Genomic DNA, 22,164 nt, shown 5'->3' on the forward strand with positions numbered 1-22,164 from the left:
TTTTATAATTCTTCATCACATGAAGGCTCAGAAATTATAATATACATGGCTTGAAACTGAAAATGCTAATCAGAATTCTTTAATAAAGTCCATTTCAATAAGAAAATGTATTTCTTGTCTTAAGTGAAGGATTATTTAAAATGTATCACTGGGCACTTTCCCAGTCTCATATATGAACTGTATTTCAAGAGTTCAAGACTGATAATTTTTTCAGATGTCACATGTATGAAGCTTCCCTGATCGCTCTATAAAGGTATATTTCTGTCTCTCCTTCCATGTTTCTATTACCATTTGTAATGCTTATTGCATTTATTGTTTATCAGAGAATAAACTCATTTTCCACTTAAAAAAATATATATATTAATAGGCTGGGGAAATGATTTACTATGCAGTGTATATGCCTGGTAAGTGTGAGGACTGAGTTTGAAACCTCAGGACCCATGTAAAACTGGAGGTACTCATGCACATCTATAATCCCTGTGCTCCCAATGTGAAATAAGGAGTGGAGACAGAAGAATCCCAGAAATTCATAGATCAGCAGGCTCGGTATACCCATTGGTGGAGGAAAACAAAGAGCCTCTCTCAAACAAGGTGGAAGATGAAAACCAACATCCAAGGTTGCCCTCTGACCTCCACACAAGACTGTGGACATGTATACTCATACACAAATTTACACACAGTCTCGTGCATATCATATATACACAGAAGTATCACATACATACAGATACATATGTATGCACTAAATTTTTCTGAGACAGGGCCTCACTCTGTAGCCCAAACTGGCTTCAAACTTATGATCCTTGTGCCTGAGCCTCGTATGTGCTGGGATTAGAGGTATGTGCCACCATGTCCAGATGCACTGAAATGAACCAATGAATTAAATGACCAACGCATTAGAACTGCCAAAGACACAATTTGTGAACTCAAAGATAAGCCTCAGAAGTGTTCCTCTCCATAAACGTATGCAAAGACAGAAACAGCAGTTTTTGTTTTTGGTTTTGTTTTGTTTTGTTTTAAGGCACAGATGTATCTCTTACTGTCAGTTGTTTCCATAACATTAACTTCTTAGGAATCAAAGTGTGGAGACTGAAAACATTTTTATTAGGGGAGAGTCCCAATAAATAACAAAGTAAACGAGATCTACATTGCATCAGTAAATTTGATTTACCTAAAGCCATGTTATCCATTTGAATTGTGTCCACAGCAAATATTACTTAAGGACTGAAGATGCTGCTGCTTGCCCTACCAAAATTTGGGACTACTCAGGAAAATTTTAATAATCCAGATTTTGAATTGAGGTTTCTAGGAAAATGTGAACATGTGTTCTACTTAATAAATTTCCCTGTAGCATATACAGAGTTTAAAACTCGTTCTTCAGCCAAGTATGGTTGTGCACACCTGTAAGCCCAACACTCAGGCCACAGAGGCAGAAGAACTGCTACAAATTCAAAGCCAGCCTAATCTATGTAGTGAGTTCTAGGTTAGCCAGGGCTACACAGTGAAACCCTATCTCAAAAAAGCAAAACAACTAATTCTTCTGACTTTGTCATTACATTCAAAGTCCGTTTTATTTTATTGGGGCCAGGGGAAGGAGCTATCGTCAAAGCATCTAAAAATCCAAAAGGTTCTCTAAGCACTAGCACAGAATTCAGAAAATGATGTCTCAAATAAAATTTGGTGTTTTGATTTAACTGCATGTGCTTCTCTGTTTAATGTTTTGACTTTAAGGGCAAACTTGGAGAGAGGAAGAGAGAGACACAAAATGGAGGGAGGGTAGAGAGACGGCAAGAGGAAGAAGAGAATACAGAGACTGAACAGAATCCACAGTCCTTTTTCTTTGTCTTAGGATCACACAGAACATAGAAATAAATCATGTTTGTTTACAGTATAATCATACGATTCTGTAGGTCTAATGCTTGAAGCTTCTTAGTTGTGGGAACAAACCCACCTCTTTCTCCTCTTTCTGGCTTTCATTCTTCCTTATATTTTAGTTTGTAACACACATGTCAGAACTTCCACTCTCTGGTCTGCCCACCAGAGCCACAGAGTGTAAACTGAATCCTTCACATTGGCATGGCAGGCTGTGAGATATTAAAAGCATGCTATCACTCCTGTCGCCCCCTAAATCATGTTTTCTTTACATACCCTTAGTTAAGCAGACCACATCTTTAATGAAAAATTTAAAACATATATTTATTTCCCAACAGGAATGATGGAGGAATCCAGTCAACCACAAAAACATAATTGCCTAGGAAATGCAGTAAGTACAAGGTAGATATGAGCTAGACCACAGTACATCATTATTTTTAAATCACTCAATTATAAACTGACATTGTACTAATATAGGTCAACATTAATTTATGCCCAAATATCCCATTTATATTTAGACAAATTTATAAAGGGAAATCAATTGGTTGAAATGAAAATCAATGACAATAAATTTTCAAAGCAGTAAGAACGTGCCTCTGAAAAAGTCCCTAAGGTTTTCTTAGTTTGCTTGTTTGTTTAAAACTAAATCTAGGAGAAAAAGACATTCCTATTAAGCTACAGGAAGATTTAGCTTCTCTAGCACTCGAACATGCCTGGGCTTGTTTTATACAATCTAGTGGGTTGGGTTCCAGGGGTACAAATGCTCTTGGGATCAAAGAGCCTTCTGGGAAAAGACTTCCAAGTAAAGAAAGAGCTAGGGAGTGGAACAAACAGAAACCAGTAAAAGAAAAATAGCAAGAAAACTAACAGAAGATGTTGCTCATCCCCTCCCCCTCTGTAGAAGGGATGAGGGTGGAGGCATCAGGACAATTCTGGGGCATCTGTTAGAAGGTGCTGTACCCAAGAGTTGCCAAAGACTTCTTTCTTGGAAAGTTACTTAAGTCCCCCTCTGTCAGTCACCATAAAGAAACAGTGAGAGGTGAGGCGAGGTGAAGGCTGACACGGAGAAAAACTACTTGCTTTAACAAGACTCTTCAACTTTGGTGAATGAGAGGAAGAAGGCAAAGAAAAAAAATATGAGTTATACTGACAAGAAAAACATCACATTAAGAACTTTCAATGTAAGAATTAAAATTCAACAAGACCAAATATTTTTTTTTGTTATTTGCAGAATTTAGATTTCACTATATATCCATTTTAGCTTAAAAACATATGTACATGTTAGTGTAAAAAACACACACACAGGGTAAGAGAATAGAAGGGAGATTATTTGGAAAGAGGAAGGAGAGGGATGAAGGAATGGGGGGACAGTGCAAGAGTAAATAAAATCAAGGTGCAATGATAAACATGTATGGCATATCATAATGAAGCTGATATTTTATATGCCAACCAAAAAACTAAAAATTTTAAAAACTCAGCAAGACAGGATATAAATTTCAATAATTTGTCCCTGTTGATAAAATCAACCCTAAAAAGATGTCTGGTTATGGAGATGGGGACACTAATCTTTTGGGCCCTCCATGATTACTGTGGCATCCTCTGGTCACCACTCTGTGCCCCAGGCCTATCCAGGGCTGTTTCTGTCAAACTGCAGGGCAAACATTTGACCAGTTGCTGTATTTGCAACTGAAAGAGGTTCAGATGCAGTCCATGTTCAATACTATGGCCCACACTTGGACAATTCTCTGTGTGTGTGTGTGTGTGTGTGTGTGTGTGTGTGTGTGTGTTTCCTCTATTTCTTACTCATTTCAGTAAAGAAATTGAAAAAATATGATATATGCATTTTAAGTGTGATATGAACCAATACTGATCCTTTTAAAATGTACATATGAATGAATGAACAGATTAGTAAATAAGGAAACATTCTAAAGCATATGTCAATAAAAGGATAATTTTAATTTCATGAAGTTTCAAATTGAATCAGGCAAACAGATCATAGATTTCTGTTTGCAATGACTCAATGTACAGCTTTAGGAAAATCTTGTAATTTTTCCATACTTCATTTTCTCACCCTATAAAAGTAGTATATTGCTTGAAATTTAATTCCCTCACAGCAGGGAGTGTTTTGATTCAACATTTATAAAACGCTTTTTAGCTCCCCTGATTAATAGGCAAAATACTGTAATAGTTGTTAGAATATACTTTTCAAAAAATATAAAGGTAACTGTTCAGATCTGATGTAAAGTAATACATTACTTGAGAAATAAATATCAGTCATATTTATTGCCCTTCCATTCCATTTGCTAAGTAATAAAAATTACTTCTAACCAAGAAAGTATCAAATTAATATTCAAGTCAGTTAAAGTGCTATCTTCATAGGCCTCCCCACCTTGGAGGAAAGAGAATTGTTGTGTTTTTCCAGGCTACTCCACATGTTTATATGGTGAAGTCAGGAATGTCGGGCATGGTTTTGAAGGCCTCTAGCGTATTCACTGGTTTCTGGCATCCTAATGCATTCTACTCTTATAACCATAAAAGTACTCTTGAGTGCTTCTGGAAATACATAACAAATCCTTAATCAATTTAAGAGTGCTTTAACTGCATACATGAAATTTCTTGGGAGGAAAATGTTAGCTATTCTATACACATACAGTACTTAAGTTAGCAAGAGAGTTCCTTCTCAAAGACACAGGGCACTTTCCCTACAGTAATATAACTTTCAGTTTTATGTGCATAAGTCCTAGAGAATCCCTTAGAATAACAGGAAATTCTGCTGGAAATAAAAACACAAAAATTGATAGCCATATTTATCCAATGCTGGAGGAATATGGCAGCTATTTTCGGTTGGGTTAATCTTTAAGGTGCTAGGTAACCACTGAAAGTCAACTAGAATCTTATTCAGAACTATAGGAAATTAAACGTCTGCATACAAAATTTTCCACGTTATAAGACTTTAACCTTAAAGACTGGTTTAGTATATTTAATTGTCAATTTTATAACACATTATTAGGCAAGATGGAGAGGGAATTTTTATATTTTGATGCCTTAGTTTAATTGTCATATAGAAAAGATATTTTCAGATTTACAAATTAATAGATACCGTATGATTAATATTTTAATATACAGTAACATTTATTGACACATTCAGAATGGTGTAATCTTGTATTAATATCATGTCTATATCTTTATAGGTTGAAAATAGAAAATTATATATATGACGCTTAGGACTATGTTAGGTACCCAGTGGGTTCTAAATAGAATAATGACATTCAATTCCCCATAGGTTTTCATCAGTCATATCAGTTAGAGCCAGTTCTGTTAAATATTTTGATAAATATTGTACTAAAATGAAAAACTAGGGTATAATGCATACACTGGTTTACATTCTCTTATTAATTAGTTTGAGCTATAAATATAAACTACAGATATTTATGTAACTTGAGTGTAATAATTCTTGTGTTAAAGATTATATCTATTAGCCGGGCATGGTGGTACATGCCTTTAATCACAGCACTTGGAAGGCAGAGGCAGGCAGATTTCTGTGAGATCAGATCAGCCTGATCTATATAAGACGTTCCAGGCTAGCTGAGTCTACAAGAAGACCCTGTCTCAAAAAGATCAAAAATAATTATATCCAGAATACATATATTATATATGTTATTTATGAGATTATTTGTCCTAATCAGTGGAGTATTCCAATAAGTTTATACATCTCAAGGAATTCACTGCTATAAATATTCTTGTTAAGCAGATTTCAAATACTCACATTAAAAATTTCTGCAGTTGGATTTTATGAAGAACACTTGAACCTCATCATAGGGATTCAAGGAATCATGATCATTCTCAAAAAACATTTTTGTATCCTTTATGCAAAATAAATGCATACTCTCACCTGTTACTACTGCGTCTACCTTTTCAACTATTAGAGAATCTGGCAAGTGTACAAAGAAATACATAAATTTCATCATTATGGGGCTGGAAGGTGAACAATGGCATAGTTCTTTCATGTGCGAGGCCCTGGATTCAAGTCCCAGCACAGAAAAGAAAAAAGAAAGAATCTCCCTCTTTAATAATAAAAACATGGGTGCAAAATATATAGTTAAATTCTGACACATGTATGTATTAAGTGGAAATACCCAAGACTATGTAGTTATGTGGTATCAATGTAGTGACATAGAGGGGAGTATTCACTATTCTGCATATCAAAGATGAGTTAAAAGAGAATCAGTGAACCAACTCTATGTTAATAATACAAAATAAGTTATAGCTTCATTTAGTGCTCATATTTACACATTATCTAAGAAAAAAGTCTGAAAGGAAGCAAATCAATAGGAAAAACTTACTTTGATTTGCAGAGGAGACAATGAAAAATTCACTTTCTACTTCAAATATATATTTATTTTTAGTTTTTAATTAAGTGTAACATATTCACAGTCAAATGCATAAATAAAAAACTGGAGAAGCAACTCAGTCAGTAAAGTGCTTGCTGCATAATCGTGAGGATCTGAATTTGACACCAACTCCATGTAAAAAGCCAGGCACCATGGTACTTACTTGTAATTTCAGTTCTAGGGATGGAGACAGGCTCACTGCCCAGCAGCCTAGGGAGCCCTACATCCTACTGAGAGACCCTGTCTCATAAACCAAGGTGAACAACTCCCAAGGAGTGACACACAAAGTTGACCTGTGGCCTCTGCACTTGTGCACACAAACATGCACACACAAAACAAAAAAACACTCATGCACACAAAATACACAAATCAAAAGCTGGCAGCTGATGAATTTTTGTTGAATAAAAACATCCATATCAGCAGCTACCAAACCAAGATAAAGGACATGAACAACACTGCCAGACTCCTGTCCCTTTCAGTCACTCCTCCCAGAGGTAATCCTGCCCATGTGTTTCAATTCCCCACCAAGTATGAATTCCTATGCTTCAGAAAATGAGTGATTACAGAAAAGAACTTTGCTTTAGTACCATGAGTTCTCCCTTGGGGGGTAGGTATTAAATGCACTCAGTAGTTTATTCAAAGGAATCAATTCAAAGGAGACCTTGGTTCTGATACTGAAAGCCACGTAGCTTTCTTGCTTGGCCTCAGCTACTCCCTCCCACAACTCTATGAGGCAGCTATTCTGTTATCATTACTTATACCTACCACAACTGTAGTTCAGAGCAGCTTAGGCATTTGCCCAAGGTTTCCAGGGCCCATGAGTGGCAGAGTCTGGGTGTGCACAAAGCTATTCTGACTCCAGACTGTGACTACTCATCAGACACAAAGCATGATGGAGAATTGGGAGTTCTGGAATGTCTAAGCTGTGGGATATATCATTTACTTATTTAACTTCATTTTGATCAACTGATTTCCTGTCACTTACTATAGCATCTTATAAAATGGAAAGATTAGGCAAACCTCTCTTCTGCTTCCACTCCAATACACAATGCATCCACTGAAAGCAAGCAACTCTATTTCATGATGATGTCGTGTAAATGTGTGCTACATCCAAAATGACTCAGACAAGGAAATAAAACCACAATTTTTAAGGCTATTGGAAACAATAGTCTTAATTTAATGTTATTTTTGAATGTAGGAAAGGGTTTTTTCCCCCTAAATAAGCAAGTTTGTGGTTTTGAAGGGTCTTGCTCATCTTTGTATGGAAAATACCTAAAAACAAGCCACTAGAAAATAAAACAAAAAAGCTCCATCCTCCACTGTAACAAAACAAAGACCTAACTTCTCTCAACAAAGGCCACATACACTTCTACAGATCAGGGAGTTTGGGACTCCATGTTTGAGACACTGACAGAAATAAACATTTCCTCTTGATGAAATCTTAATTGTGAGGGTTGAATATTATTTTGAATAACATCATATTTCTTTCTGCAGAAAGCAACTGAAGAGGTCAACATTTGATTCTAGAGAAAATTTAGAGTCTGAAGAATATGAACCTCAACTACAAATGTGTTTTTGAACTGACTTAAAATTTCACCTTATGCTGGATATATCTTTTTCACTAGATAATCAGTAATACTTTGTCACAAATGAAGTATTAAATAATGTAAAGTAGATAATAGCCAATAAAAAGCTTCCATGACTATAAGCAATAGAGAATCAATTTCCTAAACCATACACAGGACTCATTCTTGTAGCTATCTGGCTTAGCATTTATGGAAGATATACATGCAATCATCTGGTTACTCAGTTTCCACTAATATTTCTAGATGTTGGGGTACAGAGAGTCAAAGACATAGCATCTCTCATCAGTGAATTCCGAGTCTCTCTGGCAGACAAGCTCAAATGCAATTAGCCCCAACACAATATATTATATTAATATGCTATATTAATAGCACAGATGGAGTGATATGATATTACAGAGAAAAAAAGAATTCATTCTGCCCAAGCATTATGGGAAGGCTTCCCAGAGGAGGTGATATTTGAGACATTCTTGAAAAATGAGTAGATTTTAGGGAGCAGGAGGTCCAGGTAGGTACCAAAAGAGAAATGGGCAAGTGGGCTAAGGTGGTTTAGAATATCCCAGGGAGAGAAAAGGAAGTGAATGATTGTATTATAGGCCAAAAAAAATTCATAAAAATCAGTAGGTCTCACCATGTTCAGACGCACAGTGCAAAGAACCAACTTGAGAAAGTAGACACAGGACCTAAGTACTCTGGGGGCATTCCCTGATTTATGAACCAGGGAAGTGCTCATTTGGAAAAACAGAACCTCTGGATTTTTGGCCGTTCTCCAGTGCCTAAAGCAGCTGCCAGGTTTCCTGCTAAAGGTCTGGCACAAAGCAACTAGATGGGCATGAGGTTCACTATGTCTTCTTTGGGTTTCCTGTCAATACATAAGGTAGAACTCCCCTCTGTAGTCCAAAATCCCTAATTTAAGTCCCTAATTTAAATCACTCCCAACTCAACACCTCTAATCTGGCCTCCACCTGTCTTTGGCATCCACTCCACCTCTCTGCAACCTGACTCTCTGCAGGGTCCTATTCCTCTTAGAAAGACGCTTTGGTCACATACAATGGGCTTTACTTGAAGTCACTTTCTCCACTAAAAATATTCTTCAAAAATCACATCATAAGCAAAAGAAGGTATGACTCTGTGTGTGTTTGCATGTGCATTCAAGGTCAAATCTCTCTACCCTACCTCCTACTTAAGTATCAATTGATGATTGATGTGAAATCCCTAGGCCAGTCTGGCAGTGTCCATGACACATGATTTATAGGCCCAATATAATTAAAGTAAATCCATTTGAGGCAATACATAGTACAGAATTTCAAGAATCTTTCCAATTACTAATAAAAAGATTTGAAAATTTCTATTGTGTAAAGATCATAAAAGTATAATCATGTATTTATAATACTAATGTTTCATGGTTCAAAATAGTTTCCACAGTCACCTCAAAACTCATGTGGTTAGTTAGCCAATCTTGTTTTATGTTTGACATTAGATATTCTCAGTTTGTATTTTTAAAGTGAGTTTTGGAGCATCTTTTATTTACACCTGTTGACATGGGGGTAATTCTCAGACTATAGCCAGGCTTAAATTCAAGTTCAAATCAACTTTAAATAAGCCACATGTTAAGTACTATCCCAACAGAATTAGAACACAAAAGCTAAGTTTGGTAAGTCATCAAAAGACAGTAGTACATGTAATGCTTTTGATTTTGTTTTTTTTCACTTTGACAGTGTTATATGAAATGTTTTGATTTTTTTACTTCCTTTAAAGATGTAGAAATGTAGAAGTTTCCAGACTTATGACACAAACTGAAAGTTAAGACATAATTTGTTTGAAAATTTCTTTCTACTGAGTGTGGTATCACACACACCTGTAACTTCAATGCCCTCCCCCAACTTTGTGGAGATAGAAATCAAACCTAGAGTTTTCTGCATCCTGAATAAGTACTCTAGCCCTGGGCTACACCCACTGCCATTTGAAAAGTTCTCATTACAAGAGATTCAGTTCTTCATGTAGTTTAACAGTATTAGCTATCAACATAAAGTACCCTTTGTGACACCATACACTAAATAAAGTAAAAGATTCATATTACTGAATATTTATCTATGGAAAAGGATAGGTAATTAGGTAATTGTCATGATTAAAAATTTAATAAAAAATGTCTACTAAAAAATAACAGTAAAAATAATCAGAATTAGCACAGAGGTCGTTTAAATAAATATTTACATCCTGCACATCCTCCCAGGTACTCTGCTCCTAACAAATATATCATTTTCATAAAAGGAAAATATGCTGAAGATGGTCAACCTATCTAAGCTTATCTGTAAATCCTCCCTGTGTGAAGTTCATCTATCAACACAGACTAATGAGACTTGTTTGACTTTGTGTTTAAACGTAGAAGGAAGGAATTAGATTCTCCACAGTTGACTGGAGGTAGAACAATCCTCTTATGCAGAGCACTGGGAGTCTTTTCACCATATCAAGAGATATTTAGATCTGTTTTGGCTATGTGTTCTCAATTGGGAATTTTTCTACCAGCATTCATCTGATAATGTCTAAAGACTCTGCCATTACCCGGGAGACAGAAGCATACTGGAACCTAGTGAGGAGAGTTCAGGAGTGTTGCTAAACACTGCACCATGCTCGAGAGAACACTCCCTGAACAAATGATGCAGCCCCAAACACCAATAATCAGAATCTGAGAAACTGTAATCTGAATATATTAAAGGGAGAGACTCAAGTACTGCATTAATATTACCATATGCTTATACAGATGTTGTACAGTTCAAGTACACGAAAAAAACTTCATGTTGATAGTTGACCATTAAACCTCCCCTTCTTACCTCTGTTCTATCCTACCATACAGCTATTATAACTCCATCTAAGGACTGAATGGTAAATTAAAAAACAAAGGTGCTAATAATCTCCAACTATCAATGTGAAGGTAAGAATCAAAGGAATAGCTCAAGTTTCTCATAAGTTTACATGGAGCTCATCAAATTCACTCATATTTGAAATTTTGTATCTTTACTAATAATTGGTACTGGAGGGTTCAAAAGCAAATGTGTTTCTAATTGCTTAGGTTAGTTGAAGAATCACATTAATCGGAGCCCTAATAAACTGATGATTATATGTATGATAATTAATAACATAAATGCCATACAATAAAAATGGACAAGGCTGACTTTTGAGTATATGCACTGCCTGGTTAGGGCTCTAAATACAGCCTTAGATACCAAGATGAACGCAGAACATCCAATTTGTACAACTGGAGACTCAGTTTATGGTTCTCAACTTAGGATTCCAAAAAAAACTGAATTCTAATTCTGTTTGGATCATATGTGGGTAATCTATTGAATTACATAGTCACAATCATAATGTTCACATTAGACTTAGTTCTAAATGTTTTGCATATGTGTACCCACTGAATCCTCTACAAAGCTCATGTAAAAACTCTACTATACACAAGAAATCAGAGCCAAAATCACATTAAGTGATGTACCAGCCTTTCTAAAGTCTTTATGTCAGAGCTTGGTTTGACCCAAGCAGCCATATTCTCGGTTCTCACTATGCATTTTTAAGAATTAGGTCCCTCACATTTCAAGTTCTATGAAATACCAATATCTCCAGAGATTTTTCAGGATCTTTTTCTTACCCACTAACTCTCTCAGTTCCCAGTAGTATTTCTACACACACAACACACACACACACACACACACACACACACACACACACACACACACTGCACAATGTCTACAAATGGATTAGGTACTGCAGTTCTCCTGGGTTAGTTTCCAAAGTCTCTGAACTTGTTCTTAAGTTTTCCAGCCATTGTTCTTTCCGCTGTTCCCAGTCCCATCCCATGACAGGGATGCCTACTGTCAGTACGGATGTCTTCCTACCCAATTCCTTTACTCATTTATTCAATAGGAATTTTAATGATCTCCTACTTATTTTTTCAAGAACAACACCATTCAATGAATATCCAGAGATGACAAACACAGCTGATGCCTCCCCTGCTCCAGCCAATGTCTATCTAGAGGAGGATTTGGACAGTAATGTAAAATATTTTAACTCAACGTGGCATGTGCTATAGTAAAGGTAAAAACTGGGTGCTTTGGGCAGAAAGGAAAAAGAAATGTCCAAATCAGGTTCTGGAGGAGGTCATATTTTGCATTTGAAATCTTGGGGAAATAAACAGAAAAGGGAGTTGCAGACACAAAGAGAAGATACACTGCAAACAAGATCACATGCAGAAAGAAACAAAGTGGGAATGACCAAGATGCATTTGAGAGGTGGAGAGTCCCCTGTGACAGCAGGAGAGATATCTTCTGAGAGGATGCTGAGGGAGGAAGATGACAATCTGGTCAAGTTCTTAGCATGAAAGACTGCAGGCCCTGCTGGAAATTCTGGAATCTTCCTTTCAGACAGCAGTTTTCTAAAGAAGACCTGATAACAACGATGAACAATTGTGAACATTCAAGGGATAAGAAACTCTTATAGGGAGATCAAGCATAGTCCAGTGCAGTCCTCCAAGAGAGGCATCAATGTGTCAAAATTATACTTGCTATGACATAGACTACAGTGACCAAGTGTACATACAAGTGTTCACCTGGAGTTAGTCTAGTGAGATGGTTACAGTGACTGTGCTAAATAATTGCCGAGAAAGATATATAAGATAATTGTATTAAGACACCAAATGCCCCAAAGTTTTCAAAATAATATAGAGTAAAAGGGAGGAAAAGTCTCTTCATGTCATGTTAATTTTTGTATGTCTTCAGTAATACTGATAATAAAAAGTATTTAAAGAACATTTTCCATGGGCCAAAACATTCACTAGGCTTTTATGAAGAAAGGCTTTAATAACTGAGGTCACCAAATCAATGATATAAAATAGACTTAAAAATTATTTGTGGGGTCAGTTTTAAAAAAGTAAAACACTACCGTTGTCAACCTCTAGTTTTCTACAGGCTTACTGAATTTTCAGTGCGTGCGTGTGTGTGTGTGTGTGTGTGTGTGTGTGTGTGTGTGTTCTACTACATGCATGTGCACACGTCTGTGCATGCCTATGAGGGCCAAAAGATAGTCATTCCTTAGGAACTGTCCACCTTTTTTTCAAGACAGAGTCTCTCACTGACCTGTATCTTGCCAACTGGGTTAGGCTGGCTGGCAAGCAAGGTCCCAGAGATCCATCCTTCTCTGTCCCCTTAGCATTGAGATTACAAGCACCTTCCACCACACCTCACTGTTTTTTTCATGTTTGCCCTGAACTTAGGTCCTGTACTGAGCTCTCTCCCCAGCCCAAGATTTGCATTCTTAGTTACCTACCAAAAGAAGCAGTTTGAGCTTACTGAAAGACCTGCAAAAGGAAATTTAAACATGACTCAGTCAGATTGTGATTAAATTTAGTTAGAATTACCTGGGTCATATCCATACATGAACAAACGTTTGCAACCAGATACAAAAGTTTAAGGAAAAGGATTAGCTATAGCAGAAATCTGTTGACTCCAAGTCATTACCACTTTTCAACATATTGGGAACATTACTAGAAATAGTCAATCTCTTAATCACAACGTTTCGGTCTTTTAAAATCTTTTAACATTAGGGAGTTCAAAGTCGAGGTGAAATGTAATGAATAGATTGCTCCTTAGGGTAAATGCAGAGGTCTGTGAATTCTGTATATGACCTTGTAGAGATTAAACCCTCTCAGTATGAGGTACATATAGCTGATCAAAGATAGAATTTCAACCCTAATGCTGTTGTTTTTGTGAGCAGTATTAAAATTAATGGTATATGAATGTAACTTTTTATGATTTAATTGTAGCCCTTCAGGATAAACACCCCTTTCAGTTTACAAAGAGAGGGGGAAAGAATAACAGAAACAGTAGCAATAATTTACATGAAAATTTGACGTCAGCTCAATTTAGGTTCCTGAGTGTGGGTTTTCATACAGTCTTCAAAAAGAAAAGATGTTTCAGTAAAGAGCAAGGTTCATGGTCTATGAGCCTCAGTAAGACATGAAACTACACATGGAGAAGATTTTGGCTGATTTTTATGTTTTCAGTGCTAAAACGAACTGAAGTCAGAGGTTGGTAAATAGGAATTTGAGTTCTAGTTAAGTGAACAGAGAGTTTTTGCTGATGTATTACACTGGAAGATATTTTATTTGAGAGGTTATTTGTGGGGCTGCTTGCTTGCTTGTTTTTTTCGAGATGAGGGTCTCCCTATGTAACCTAAGCCGGTTTCCAATTCATGTTGTCAAACCTCAGCTGGTGTGATTCTTCTGCCTCAACCTCTGCAGTAGCTCTGACTGTGGTGCTTGCCACTAGAGCTCATTCTCTGAACTGACCCCTTCATCAAAAAATGTCCTTTTTGCAGTTGTTTTCATCTATCCAAAGATCATTGTAGAGAACTCCAGGAGCAGTGACAGTAAGTCAGGGTACCCACTCCTGATTCACACAGAGCACTGGCACATCTCTCTGGTGGGCATATCACCAGCTTTCAGTTGAGAAATGGGTCTGTAATTAAATATGTAAATGGATAATTAGAGCCACTGCCTTCCTGGGGAAAAAATGCTTCAAAGTTTTTAAACAGGCATTAATAGGAAAATAAAAATGTTTACCTCAAAAAGATTATAAATGCAAAGTCTTATAACCATGTAAGTTGAAGATATTTTTGAACTATGACTTAGCCCCTTACAATTTAAGTCAGCTTCTAGAAGTCCAGGGCACTTTGTTTCTTATTAGTTGGCTTAACATAAAGGTATAGATTTGAGGCATGAACATCAATAGTAACAATAAAACTGTGAAGCTATTAATATGCTAACCAAAGGTTAAAGCAAAAAAAAAACAAAGGAAAATTCAGAGACGGTCATATACTCGTCATGATTCAAAAGTGTCACAATGTGTTTCTACAAGATCAGTCACTTGTTACCACCTTCATGATTTGGGCTACTTGGACAAATCGCTTATTGCAACTATGTTTCTTTACATAGGGACTTTGGGGCCAGCAAGATGGTTCAGTGACTCAAGGCACTTGCCACCAAGCCTTAGGATATGAGTTCTCTCCTGAGACCCACTTAGTACAAAGAGAGAACCAACTCCCAAAAGTTGTCCTCTGGCCTCCACATACACACAAAATCAATAAAATATAATACTTAGACATTTATTTTTTTTCATTTCAATGTATTTTGTGATCTTCTGTTAAACAACATTAGATATGAAATTACAGGTGTAATATGAAATTAATTTTTTTAAGTTTTTCCTTAGGTAACTAATAATAATAAAAAAAAAAAACTTGAGATGTTTTTGTACCACTAATAAAAACAATTCACAGAGAACTGGTGGGAGCAACTGCCCAGCATGATGCTTCAGAAGAAAGGTGCTGGTGGTCAGACTGAGAAGTTAGGATCTTGGATCCACCTTGTTACTGTATAACTGGGCCTCAGCTGTCTGGCCTGTAAAATGGGACTAATAACAGCATTTCATTCATTAATTCCTGGCATGAGGATTTAAGAAGATTAAAATCAGCTAATCCACATAAATCTCATAAGACACTGTTTTACAGAAAATAGATCCCCAGTTACTGTTAGCTTACCTGGTAGAAAGGTCTCAATGACCCAATAGGATGGTATTGCATAGAAAGACATCTGGCAACCATTCAGAGGAAACTACTTTCACTGAAAAGCACATTTTAAGATATGAATATACTTAAGAAAAAATAATCTTAGATATGATGTTTCATGACATCTACTTTATAATGGTATAATGAAATTTCACTCTGAAAAAATTCAAATACATTTTCAGTCTATCAAAACTACTTATCAGGTAAAGTGTCTTAAGTGTCCTAACATAATAATACGAATCTTTCTCTCATGATCCAAAAGATACTAAAATAAAATAGATTACTACATATACATAAAAAGTTTTGAGTATGAATAGATTTTACTTAAATGTTTTATATGAGAAAACACTTCTGATATCTTAAATATGGTGTCTTTCTTTATCAGCCCTGTAGTGAAATTTGAGGGTGAGAAAAGGCCAGGCCAATGTTGACCGGTTTCGAATATCAAACTATGCTATTAGGTCAGTGCTAAGATCAATTAGCACCTTCCAATGACAGAAAAGGTTACAGTGAGATTTAGAGGTGACTCTTAGAAACTGTCTTAAACCACCATGTAAATGTGGTCTTGAAGGCTCAAAATGGCTTCTGCTTTTGAAAATTAATGTTTCATCTCTTTCTGGAAAAGAGAAAAGACTGTTCACTTTCTTCCTTACTAAACACATGTACGGGGCCAGAGTAAAGCTCAGAAGTTCAGCGGAAAGCAACGCATCACCAGGGCATGCACTAATGTGCAGTACCACAGCAATATTACGTGATAGTAATGTTTACAAAGTCTTCAGACCTCTTAAAAGCAAGCAAAGTAACTTGTGCTGCTTTTGAATATGTGACTTTTGTTTATTTTCTTCCACTCAAGTTCAGGCTCAGTGACGCCAAGTTTGACTCCAAGCACAATTTAATGAATATTCAGTGTCCCCTGCATTCAAACACATCAAGTTGCAAAATGCAGCACTGAACATTGTACAGTTGAACACACCATTGCATCTCACCCATCTGGAGGGTGAATGCACTGAAGGGAATGTTGGATCTTAGTTCAGCAAGAAAATTTCATGAGAGAAGCAGGTACACACCATCGTCATCCATTCTGGGTGGTGTTGATTTCCTTCACCTAGTAACCATTGTAATAAAATCCCCCAACTGTACTTCTGAATACAATTAGCTTAAGATATTCCTACTGAGACACACAGTAAGAGTTTAAAATATGGAAGGATAATATCCATTTGAAAAAGAAACTGTCAGGATTATCTTTTCCCTGAGAAAATGACAAGGTGTTTCATAAAGGTTTGCTTGGTTCTTCTATGACAGGGTTCTATAGTTTTGATAACAGACTTTTCTACTTATTTCTTAAATGAGTGATCTGAAATATTTACCGCCAGACAGTACCTAATTTTAGGTTTTAAGCATTTTAACAGCTCCATGAAATATGATCAGCAGCTGCAATACAGGACGATGGTGAATAAACTCCTTATAAAGGGGGGTTGTTTTTACTGAATGCTCAGTGTTCCTGCATTTACCCAATAGAAGAAGAAAGATAATGCAAAAACATAATAAATGTTCACATTCCTAAATTACTTAACAGTTCATTAAGTCTCAAAGGGGATTACCTACTCTCCTTATTTCTGCATAAAATCTGTGGGGTTCCCTTGCGTAAAAGTGAAATAAATTTAATTGTATTATCTGGAGGTTGGAATGTGAATTTTTCCAATACTCTAACTTTCATATCAATAGCTGTGAGTCTTCTATCATCATACCTTTTCAAAAATTTTACAGATTTAACTCCAGCTCATCATACTTAAAAAATGAAATACCAAGCCACATAAATATATTTTTAGACATGGCATCAGCCATGTAGAACTTGCAACAGAGACTGAAAACATGAGACTGGACACTGCATTTGCCATGGCCATGTAAAATTTATTTACACCTTAAATCACAATATAAATTTTTTTTAAGAACTTAAAAAAGGAGAAACTGTTTTTAACACAGAGAGATTTAAAAACACTAAAATGGCAAACTGCTCACCAGCCAATCTCTCTTCAGAAATAAAATTTTATGCAAAGAATTTTTTCACTTAACTTTTAGAAATTGTCTAAACTTTTGCATCTGTATATTTAATGAGAATAAAACTGTTCTTAAACCAATTTCTTTTCATACAAGTTCTAGGGTTTAACATTTTAAAAACTTAAACATGCTAATTAGCACTAGTGCTAATGTGAATGCATACATACATCTTCAGTTTGGAGATGAGAAATTAAATTTGTAATGTTCAACAAAATTAAACAAGATTGAATACATCTTACTTATTGTAGTTTTGAAGCAACCTATGATTAAGGTAGCCTTAAAATGCAAAAGCATGCTTTTTTCCTTTGCAAAGGAAAAAAAAAAAAAGGCTTCTGAAAACCACATTGATTTCAGGCATTCACTTACTGTGAAAAACAAGGACATCCCTAATCATGAGAATAGGAGCGGCTTCAAGCCAACTCAATTATGTTACTGCTAGGGCTATTACTGTCAAAGGTTTTGATGTTTCTTTTAAAAACATTTCTCTTACAGACATTCCAAAATACTTTTTACTTTAACTTTGAATTACTTACAACTTTTAATCAGGTGGAACAAACTATTTTTTATGGTTATAACAATGGTAAAAATGGGTGTATCTACATCTGTGCTGGGTATTGTTATGATAAAAATCAGATTTTGCCTGTTGCTCCACACAAAACAGTCTGTCTCTTGTTACTACTGCTTTTTATTTCTTGGGCTAATGCTATTTTGAAAAAAATATATCAATGTTACTGAATGCAAATCTCTTAAATCGCACCCAAAAAAAGTACCAAATATTTTGTTTTAGAAATCTCTCCTCTCTGCCTCTCTTTGTTTCAGATTCTTAGGTATAAGCTTGAATATATATATATAATATATATTATATATCGAACAAAAAGAGAAGGCACTTAAGACTAGGCTCTACTGGGAATTGTATCAGGTACAATTCTTGTCTTAGAGAGGTCTTAAAAATAAAAAATAAAAATTCAACAAACAAAAACGCCACGGTCCATTTTCAATCCTGTCAGTCACCTATGTGTAAATGAAATTTCAGAAGCTGTTGATGTGAGCCTGCAGTTGCTAAACGCTCCTAAAGACTCCCACCTAAGTCCCCCAGGAGCCGGCGCTGAAACTGACAAACGCCCTGAGGGTGCAAAACGGCGGCGACGGCAAGCAGAGGCGCAGCAAAATGCCATATTCCCAAAGATGCTTTTCTCTCCAACAATTACGTTGATCCCAGAGTGCCAAGCCAAAAGGGGTAAGGGAGAAAGAAAACTGTGAAGTATGCGCTCTTAATGTGAAACCCAACCTGTTGGATCTCTTTAGGTATCAGATTTTGGAAGTGTCTGTAATGACAGCCAGGAAAGCAAATTAATAATGGCCAAGGGCCCACTGGGTTTGAACACGAGACTCCTGTTACCTCCTCACAGATCAAGTACACAGCACACACACGCACACGGAGCTGCCCCACGTGGAACTGCTCAGAAACCAAAACATACGCCTGGACTAGTCCGCACCTAGGTGGACGGGACACCTGGATTCACACCTTCCTAGCTGCCCTAGGGTTAAGGAGGATTCTTGAGCGGTGGGTAGGGACCGGGTAGCGCTGGGCGTGAGGGAGAGGACAGCCATGGGTTCTCAACCAAATTCCCAATCCTGTTAGCCTCCCGGGAAACTGGAGTGCTAGAGAACCCGGACACTAGCACCCCAACCAAGGGAAAGGTGATAAAAATCAAACTGTGTCCTCTTGGTTTAGCCACCTCTCAGTCACCAGCTCGGTCCAACACTCCTGAATCTCTCCTAGTGAATCTTGTATAGAAAGAAAAGAAAATCATTAAAAGTGGAACGAAAGAGAGAGAGAGAGAGAGAGAGAGAGAGAGAGAGAGAGAGAGAGAGAGAGAGAGGGAGGGAGGGGAGGGAGGGGGGAAGAGAAAAAGGAAAGAAAGAAAGAAAGAAAGAAAGAAAGAAAGAGAGAGAGAGAGAGAAAGAAAAAGTTCGGGTTGCTATGCGGAGCACAGTGCAAGGAGCGCAAGTCCCACTTCACCCTGCGAAACTGGAGAGCCATTTCGAGTCCCACACCCTCCCCAGACCCAGCGGAATTAGAAAGACAAAAACCTGCTCTCCCCAGCCTGGTCTTTTCGTTTGGAGAGGTTATTACCGCTCCAAGGCATCCGCGTCTGGAGCCAATGAACGCGACTCGCTTGACAAGGAGCCTCTAATTTCAACGGTCCTTGGCAAACTGCGGGAGACATTCGGCCCACGCCACGTGAAAAGGATGAAAGTGCCACCGCCGCGGTTGAGACCGCAGTCAGGACCTGGAGATCAGAGTCCGGCCTCTGACCAGACAGGAGCACCCGCCTCGGGCACAGCCAGGCGCCCGAGGCCCTCCAGGGGACCCTGGGTCAGAAACCTGGCCCGCGCCACGTAGGGTAATCACAGACTAATAAATGTCACGGAGTGGGTGCAAGAGCAGCTCGCGCCCAGTGGCAACCTGGGTGCGGGATGCAGGCAGGTAGGATCCGCACCCGGGACAGGGCGACACCCAACTTTGTCCCACAGTTAGGGGCTTTGGGAAGTCCTCCTGAACTGAACACACCGCCTTGGTTCCAGTGACCCCTGTTCTGGGACACGCCGCCTTCGATCAAGCCTGGGGGACCCCAATACTCACACACTCTCCCACAGCGCGTCTTCGATCCCCAGAGCCCCCCCTCCCCCCGCAAGCCCAGCAGAGTCAGGAACACTTTTTAGGGGACAGCAGGGGGGAGGGTTCCTCCAAAACTGGAATCCCGTGGACTCCAGGATCCGCGTGGGATGGAAAGGGGGACACTTACCTTCCGTCGCCAGAGCCACCTCGGGATCCTGAAGTTCAATTGTCTGTCCCAGCCCGGGATCTGAGCTCTGATTTGGATATTTACTCTCGCTCCTTCCAGTGTCTAAGTTTTCCCTTCGCGCTGTGTCTCTGGTGAAAACAGGACATCCCTTTCGGCCACCCCCAACAAATAGCTTACACAAGTGGGGGAGAAACAGGGCGGGGTGGGGGAGCCGGCTCCGAGGGGGAGGAGGAAAGGACCGGAGCCAAAACTCGGAGCCGCCGAGTGTCTGAGAAGGCAAAAGAAAGGAGCCAGCGCGTGCCCTGCCGCTGCGCCCCTCCGCAGGTCCCGGCTGCTCAGTCCCCCTCTCTGGTGGAGCGACAACTTCACGCGGACAGGATGCAAGTTTTGCGCTCACGCCAGAGCGGCCCGAGCGTGCGCCGCTCGGAGGAGGGCGGCCTCGCACTTGCGCGCCGGGTTAGAGACTTGGGGGGGGGGGGGCACGTCTCAGCGGCCACTTCGGGCTTGGGTGGCCGCTGGGGGCGTCGCGGCAGGCAGCAGGGCCCAGGGGACCGTGGCGATGGCGCGGGCACTTCCTTTTCATTCGATCTCGAGAGAATACCTGCTGTCATCGTTTTGTTACTTTTTGCGATCTTGCGTGGGGACCGCCGGGGCTCCGGGGCCTTGGGCGTCCCTGGTGGCGCCGGGGTAATCTCCGCGCCCTCCGCGCCCTCAGCGCCGCCCCACCCCGCCCCCACCCGGCCTGGCTCGGGCCGCGGCAGCCTCCACACTGAAGGGACCCACCAGCCATCGGGCTTCCCTGTCCCCACCTGCTTCAAGGAGACGACCCGGTCTTTGCAGTAACTCTCCTGCTTCTCCCCTGTCCCTGGTGTAGGCTATGGACCTCTGTAGGACTCCTTGGCACTTACCCCAAGGGAGGAGACAGAAGGGACTTTGCCTACTACAACAAAGTTAAACACCAGTCCACAGCAGCCTGGGAAGCTGTCTCTGACCTGAGAAAGTAGACTTTTCCGTGAGCATGTATGCTTTGGAGTTATCCACGCGCAGATGAACTGCGCAGGGCCTGTGCCGGTTCCAGAGCTGGGTGCAGCTATAGGCATCCTCCCAGGCTCCCAAAGGTCAAACCGCAAAGACTAGACTTCGGAGGCGGTGTCAGAGCTTCTCAGGGTACATTGCTGAAACGACATTTTGAGCCTATGCCTTCTGCGTATGCCTTACACAGGACTTCATTTAATACACACATCCGGGCATCACCCCTGCGGGCCACAGTAAAGAAAATTCACAAATTTTGCATCCATGCAACACCTGTTCCCCAAAGCTATGGTCCATTTCATCAGCATATTCTCTGCAGTGTTGACAATGTGTATTCATGTTTTTTAAAAATTATTATCAGCACTGTGCTGGTCGCTCACAGCATACATGTATTCCTTTGATTTTTCTCGAGAAATCCACAGATGTCTTTACAATTAAACCTGTACAAAAGATGAAGAAAACCAAAGCCCAAAGAAATCTAAATAACTTCCCCCAAAGACAAACCCGGTGGTCCCTAACCACAAAGCTCATGATTCTAGAGCAAACCCCTACATTGCCTTCGATGTGACCTAAGTGATGAGAAATTAGCTCTCCTCAAAAAATTAATAGTTTAAGTATTAACTATATTCTGAACATTTTTTTCAGAAACAGTTTTCACCATCCACTTGACTGTAGTCTTATGCAACTGACAAGAACCGTCAGAATTCAGATACTGAACACTAGTAATTACAGTTGATTATTAATGAGTGGGACATGCTCTACAATGATTAAAAGGAGATGGGAAAGATGGAGCTGCACTGAAATTGATAA

The 22,164-nt window shown here is 38.9% G+C and overlaps 1 protein-coding gene across 1 annotated transcript in view; it reads right to left on the reverse strand.

Annotated features, from left to right (window-relative positions):
* The window catches only part of Eya4 (EYA transcriptional coactivator and phosphatase 4), a gene marked incomplete in the record, with an annotated part of 282,930 nt that extends 262,212 nt beyond the window's left edge, over window positions 1–20,718 (reverse strand). The window contains 1 exon segment of the mRNA XM_008822102.3: window positions 20,323–20,718.
* Window positions 20,719–22,164: the final 1,446 nt, after the last annotated feature.

The sequence above is a fragment of the Nannospalax galili genome, unplaced genomic scaffold, assembly GCF_000622305.1.
Source record: "Nannospalax galili isolate Female #2095 unplaced genomic scaffold, S.galili_v1.0 scaffold186, whole genome shotgun sequence".
NCBI lineage: Eukaryota > Metazoa > Chordata > Mammalia > Rodentia > Spalacidae > Nannospalax > Nannospalax galili.